Source organism: Entelurus aequoreus, linkage group LG15, assembly GCF_033978785.1.
Source record: "Entelurus aequoreus isolate RoL-2023_Sb linkage group LG15, RoL_Eaeq_v1.1, whole genome shotgun sequence".
Classification (NCBI taxonomy): domain Eukaryota; kingdom Metazoa; phylum Chordata; class Actinopteri; order Syngnathiformes; family Syngnathidae; genus Entelurus; species Entelurus aequoreus.
The window spans coordinates 32,509,259-32,516,874 of NC_084745.1; the positions used below are offsets into that span (position 1 = coordinate 32,509,259).

General features: G+C 37.7%; 1 long non-coding RNA gene across 1 annotated transcript; it reads left to right on the plus strand.

Annotated features, from left to right (window-relative positions):
* The first annotated feature begins 4,762 nt into the window (after window positions 1–4,762).
* LOC133630017 (uncharacterized) lies at window positions 4,763–6,799 on the plus strand. Its single transcript, XR_009821181.1, has 4 exons — window positions 4,763–5,032; window positions 5,280–5,357; window positions 6,585–6,662; window positions 6,752–6,799. It is a non-coding gene; the product is annotated as an uncharacterized LOC133630017 (long non-coding RNA).
* The last annotated feature ends 817 nt before the right edge of the window (window positions 6,800–7,616 follow it).

Below are 7,616 nucleotides of genomic sequence, written 5' to 3' on the forward strand. Positions count from 1 at the left end.
AGACATCTTAATTATTTTAGTAGTTTTATGTACTGCGTGTGGGTTTTTCTCCACGGGGTAATTTGCAGTATCACTTTGCTTTTACTTTTGTTTTACTCTCTATTTCAGTTGGAATTTTTTTTCACACAATATGTGGAGTTATAAGAAAGAGAATGGATAATAGGTTGTGAATAATTTATGTATTATTTTTTCAATTTTTTAGTTGAATTGAAGTCAAAAATTAAATCACAATGTCACTTTTTCATTTAAATATTTTAAACAAAGATTAAAACCTGAATATGTTCATATTGAATTTACCATATATCTATTAAATTGACAGTTGATCAAAGTGATTAAGCGTATCAACTTTGAGTTTGTCAGCTGCTTTTACCCAGAAGTAGTTTGTACATATATATATTTTGGATTAGCCAGTTCCTTTCTAAGGCCTACTGAAATTAATTTGTTTTATTTAAACGGGGATAGCAGATCCATTCTATGTGTCATACTTGATCATTTTGCGATATTGCCATATTTTTGCTGAAAGGATTTAGTATAGAACAACGTCAATAAAGTTCGCAACTTTTGGTCTCTGATAAAAAAAAACCTTGCCCCTACCGGAAGTAGCGTGATGACGTTGTCAGTTGTTCACTCCCTCATATTTTCCTATTGTTTTCAACGCAGCTAGAGCTATTCGGACTATTACCCCATTAATTTCAGCGAGGATGAAAGATTTGTGGACGAGGAACGTTAGAGTGACAGACTAGAATGCAGTGAAATACATATTTTTTTTCGCTCTGACCGTAACTTAGGTACAAGCTGGCTCATTGGATTCCACACTCTCTCCTTTTTCTATTGTGGGTCACGGATTTGTATTTTAAACCACCTCGGATACTATATCCTCTTGAAAATGAGAGTCGAGAACCCGAAATGGACATTAACAGTGACTTGTATCTCCACGACAATACATTGACGAAGCTCATTAGCTTTAGCTACGAGCTAACGTGATAGCTACGAGCTAACATGATAGCTACGAGCTAACGTGATAGCATCTGTCTCAAATGCAGATGGAAACAAAATAAATAAATCCCTGACTGGAAGGATAGACAGAAGATCATAAGATCAATAATAGTATTAAACCATGTACATGTAACTACACGGTTAATAGATCTCAGCCTGGCAAAGCTTAACAATGCTGTTGCTAACGACGCTAAGGCTAACTTAGCAACTTAGCAACCGGACCTCACAGAGCTATGATAAAAACATTAGCGCTCCACCTACGCCAGCCAGCCCTCATCTGCCCAGCTCATCAACACCCGTGCTCACCTGCGTTCCAGCGATTGACGGCGCGACGAAGGACTTCACCCGATCATCCGTGCGGTGGCCGGTTAGCATCGGCTAGCGCGTCTGCTATCCAAGTGAGTAATCCTTGTTGTGTTGCTACAGCCGCCGCTATACACCGATCCCACCTACAACGTTCTTCTTTGCAGCCTCCATTGTTCATTAAACAAATTGCAAAAGATTCACCAATACAGATGTCCAGAATACTGTGGAATTATGAAATGAAAACAGAGCTTTTTTGTATTGTATTCAATGGGGTACCAATACTTCCGGTTCAATGATTGACGTCACGCGCATACTCATCCTCCGAAGGCTTTTTCAATCGGAAGTGTGGCGGGAATTTTAAAATGGCACTTTATAAGTTAACCCGGCCGTATTGGCATGTGTTGCAATGTTAAGATTTCATCATTGATATATAAACTATCAGACTGTGTGGTCGGTAGTAGTGGGTTTCAGTAGGCCTTTAAAGGCCTACTGAAATGAAATTGTTTTATTTAAACGGGGATAGCAGATCCATTCTATGTGTCATACTTGATCATTTTGCGATATTGCCATATTTTTGCTGAAAGGATTTAGTATAGAACAACGACGATAAAGTTCGCAACTTTTGGTCTCTGATAAAAAAAAGCCTTGCCCCTACCGGAAGTAGCGTGACGTAGTCAGTTGTTCACCTCCTCATATTTTCCTATTGTTTTCAACGCAGCTAGAGCGATTTGGACCGAGAAAGCGACGATTACCCCATTAATTTGAGCGAAGATGAAAGATTTGTGGATGAGGAACATTAGAGTGACGGACTAGAATGCAGTGAAAGACATATCTTTTTTCGCTCTGACCGTAACTTAGGTACAAGCTGGCTCATTGGATTCCACACTCTCTCCTTTTTCTATTGTGGATCACGGATTTGTATTTCAAACCACCTCGGATACTATATCCTCTTTAAAATCAGAGTCGAGAACGTGAAATGGACATTCACAGTGACTTTTATCTCCACGACAATACATCGGCGACGCTCTTTAGCTACTGAGCTAACGTGATAGCATCTGTCTCAAATGCAGATAGAAACAAAATAAATAAATCCCTGACTGGAAGGATAGACAGAAGATCAACAATACTATTAAACCATGGACATGTAACTACACGGTTAATAATTCTCAGCCTAGCAAAGCTTAACAATGCTGTTGCTAACGACGCTGAAGCTAACTTAGCAACTTAGCAGCCGGACCTCACAGAGCTATGATAAAAACATTAGCGCTCCACCTACGACAGCCAGCCCTCATCTGCTCATCAACACCCGTGCTCACCTGCGTTCCAGCGATCGACGGCGCGACAAAGGACTTCACCGATGCGGTTGGCGGCTTGCATCGGCTAGCGCGTCTGCTATCCAAGTAAGTCTTCCTTGTTGTGTTGCTACAGCCAGCCGCTAATACACCGATCCCACCTACAACTTTCTTCTTTTCAATCTCCATTGTTCTTTCAACAAATATCAAAAGATTCACCAACACAGATGTCCAGAATACTGTGGAATTATGAAATGAAAACAGAGCTTTTTGTATTGGCCTCAATGGGGGAGCCATACCTCTGTTCTACTGGCTACGTCACGCGCATACGTCATATCCAAAGGAGTTTTCAACCGGAAGTTTAGCGCATACTTGCCAACCTTGAGACCTCCAATATCGGGAGGTGGGGGGGCTTGGTCAGGGTTGGGGGGTGGTCGGGGGCGTGGTTGGGGGCGTGGTTATTTACAGCTAGAATTCACCAACTCGAGTATTTCATATATATTTCATATATATATATATATATATATATATATATATATATATATATATATATATATATATATATATATATATATATATGTATGAAATACTTGACTTTCAGTTAATTCTAGCTATATATATATATATATATTATATATATATATATATATATATATATATATATTTTTTTTTTTTTTATTTACATAGAAAAAAAAAAAAAATTTGAATTTCAGTGTTTCGTTGGCTATCCTTTAGATGGCTTTATTGTCCTATTTAACTTCTCCGTTCATTGGGCAGGCAAGCTTATTGTGGGAAAGCGGATGTGAGAACAGGCTGTCCCCACTCAGTCTCAGGTCCGCATTGAGCTGGAGGGGGCGTGGCCTCCAGCTCCGGCTGAATACCGGGAGTTTGTCGGGAGAAAATCTCTGCCGGGAGGTTGTCGGGAGAGGCGCTGAATACCGGGATTCTCCCGCTAAAAACGGGAGGGTTGGCAAGTATGGTGTTTTTTTCGATGTGCCTTTTTTTTCCAAACGTGTAATTATGTCAGCAAAAGTCTCCAAATTTGCCATTGCGTGTATGTTTAATTATTCCGGTCCCCTTTTGGTTTTCTTGTACGTTTAACCTGCAAACCCAAACCCACATCAAACTACATTTGGTTAAACTTGCAGTATCAAATGGAAAAGTCATGTTTATTAGGGCTTTTAAAACATAAGTTAACTGTTGCGATTAGTCGGGGAAAAAATAATATCGTATTAATCATGTATGCACGCAAACTAATCTTTTACCTTAACTGTGAATAGTTACCTTTTATTTCAAGGTGCTATACATTGATGGATCAGGTCAGCGCAAAAATGAGTGAGGTGAAGTTTAGCCTCAAAATAAACCCTGATGGGAATTTAGCTTAAACTGTTAAAATAAAGTGAACATGATTAACGTGCAAATGAATAAAATAAAACATTTAAAAGATGTTCCTGCTGTATGACATTCTGACAATAAAAGTGCTTTTGTTTTAAAATATTGGGGTCTTTTTTTTAGGTTAATCTCAAACAAACGACTAATAACCTGTAATTAATCATGATTATTCTGAGTTTAAATGTGAATAATCTGACTTTAAAAACAGCACTAGTTTATACGCATGGTATCCATTTTTCCTCATTTGATTCAACTAGGACAGGGGTCCCCAAACCTTTTGACTCAGGGGCCGCATTGGGTCAAAACAATTTGCCCGGGGCCCGGGCTGTATATATATATATATATATATATATATATATATATATATATATATATATATATATATACATACCCACACAGCAGAAGACTGCTATACGGATCCGCCTTCAAGTCGCCCAACCCGCGTTACTGTCACATTCGTTTTGGCTCCGCCTCTGAAAATTGTACGGTCAGACAGCTGATCCTGAGCGGACTCGTGTCTGATTCGCATACGCGGACGCGACAAACTAAACCGGCGCGCGCCGCCTAGAGTTATAGGCTCCGCCTACGCGCGCTGAGCCAACCAATGTCTGCACCCGCAGAGGTGGACGCGCCTACTAGCGTGTACGCGCATGAGCCAAGATCTCTGGACTTTCTTTGCTGGAATATGAACGTAAGTATAGATTTATTGATGTATTGCTACATTCGCAGTAAAGATCAGCCTTTGTGTTTCCATCATCATTTATGTATGATTGTAATGACGTTGTTTGATATTAGGACTAGCAGTAAAACTTTATATTCTGTAAAAAAAGGCTTTTATTTCCAGCGCCGCCTCCCAGAATGCTTTGCATGGGGACGTGCGTCTGACGTCACGTATTCAGAAAATTCGAAATGGCTGCACGCGGGAGGTGAGGCCCGAGCGAAGAAAAGTGGAAAAGAGTGTTATTCGTCAAAAAACCCACACAACGACGGTCATTTTTTAGCCGTGCTATTGTAAAATTGTCTTTTATCTGTGTTTTGTGAAGCCGGTGAGTAATGTTCAATACAGTTAACTTAGGCTATCTTTTGTTAGACGCTGTGAATGTGTGTAGGTTACATGCTACGATATTCCACATATTTCCAACTGGTTGAAACGAAAGCGTATTACTTTATTGTCAGTGTTGTTTAGGCCCAGCTCGCTATTACTTCGTTATAACAACGTAACGTTAACAGAGTGGAAACTGCCGTTCTTTGCTATTAATAAGAGTGTGTATTATTTCTTTCTTTGTTCTTTAGTGGAGCTCGAGATCCTGTTTACTGTGGACTAGCTGTGTGTGACGCCATGTTGTTTTTGTTTCCATTACAAAAAAAAAGGTATGTCTGTGTTTTTTGGCATAGTTAATTGTAGAAAAAAATATAAAATGAGGTGATGTGAGTGGGAAAAATTGCTGCACATATTAAGGATCCTTTTTCTTGATCTATATTTTTGTTATTTGCTGATGTATATATTTTATATGCTGTTTTTTATTTAATTAATTTATTAGAGACTATTTTATGATTTATTTACCTTTTTTTATTATTATTTTATTTACTATTATTATTATTATTTCCACATGTAAGCATAAATAATTGATCATATTAGTACATTGTTTGATTGCTTTGCTTAATGCATTCCATAGTTTAATTCCACATACTGATATACTGAAGGTCTTAAGTGTTGTGCGTGCGTACAAATGTTTTAAATTACATTTCTCTCTAAGATGATTTTTCTCCTCTTTTTTTGAGAAGAATTGCTGTATATTCTTGGGTAGCAGGTTATAGTTTGCTTTGTTTATAATTTTAGCTGTTTGCAAATTCACTATGTCGTGGAATTTCAGTATCTTTGATTCAATAAATAAAGGATTTGTGTGTTCTCTATATCCAACATTATATATTATTCTAACTGATCTTTTTTGTAACACCGTTAATGAATGAAGTGTACTTTTGTAATTATTTCCCCATATTTCTACACAATAACTCAGATATGCAACACTAGTGAACAGTAGAGAATATGAAGTGATTTTTTGTCTAGAACATGTTTTGCTTTATTCATTATTGACGTGTTTCTTGCTACTTTATGTTGTATATTTTTTACTTGAGATTTCCAGTTCAATTTATCATCAATCATTATACATAGAAATTTGGTTTCATTTACTCTTTCAATTTCTATTCCGTCTATTTGTATTTGTGTTTGACTTTCTCTTCTACTGTTACCAAAAAGTATTATTTTAGTTTTACTGAGATTCAAAGATAGTCTGTTTTTGTCAAACCATCTTTTTAATTTGTTAATTTCTTCTGTTATTATTTGTATTATCTTCTGTGTGTTCTCTCCTGAACAAAACACTGTTGTATCATCTGCAAATAATACTAACTTTAAATCTTTTGTAACTTTACAAATGTCATTTATCTAGACATTGAATAATTTAGGTCCTATATTGATCCCTGAGGTACACCACAGGATATATTTAGCGTTGTAGACGAAACCACCACATTAATATTAAAGATATGGTTAACATTCTTAGTGCTAAAGATATTCCCCTCTCCTTGTATCCCTTCTCCCAGCTCCACCGTCTCGCCGAGTGCCAGCAAGAGTCATGAGTACTTGTCAACTCGACTCCTCAACTGGAGATAACTTTCTAGGTAAAGACTGATCTCCAAAATAATATCTCAGCATCCAGTAACCATGGTTAACAGATCACAACCATTTAATACCAATTTATCTCCCTTAGCACCTCACCATGGGGAAGGACGTATTCATATGCCTTCACCAGCACCTGCATTAAACATGCAGAGAGTTACCCAAGGTAGGGACTGATCTCTGTATACACTACACTCATAATTGCAAACCCTACTTTACGATTGAGCTGAAGTTCTGACTATTATGACCTGTACTTTTACCTTTCTTATAGTTTTTACCACCTTGGGGCACCATTCAGGTAAAATCTCAGCTCATCTTACTTGCTTATTTGTATACACTAACACCTGTGCATGCTTTTGTCCACGTTGTTCCTTTGACGATGAATAAATACCCCTTTTCTTTCTTTCTACATTAAGGGTGCCTTTTCATCTGATTAAATTTATAATGAACAGGGACATTGCGGTTGTCCCAAGTGGATGGTATGATGATAGGATGGTTTTCTGGCCCAGCTATAAAAACACCGACAGAATTGAAAGGGCCGCTTTAAATGAGGAGCAGCATGAGCCAAACTGGCCAAGATTTGACGTTTCTGTTGTCCGAACTTGTGGTATGCAAATTCATAATCTTCTTGTTTAAAAATAACGTCATAGTTGCTTCTCTTTATGCTTGGAATAACCTATTGTGTCTATGTTCTGACCAGGTCTCTTGTAAGAGAGAGACCTGATTTATCATCATCAATAATAATAATATTCTGTTCAGCTCTACAGCTAATTTGAAACTCATGTTCATTTTAACATATTAAATTTTAGACAACTACAAAGACGCATTAAAAATATTGCAACAATATGGAAAGGGCTGCAACACCTCAGACCTGCAATCTGAGGCAGAGAACGAGGAGCTGCCAGAAAAAAGGAACAGGAAGCCAGTGTAAGTGTGTTCCGTCTTGTTTTTGTCAT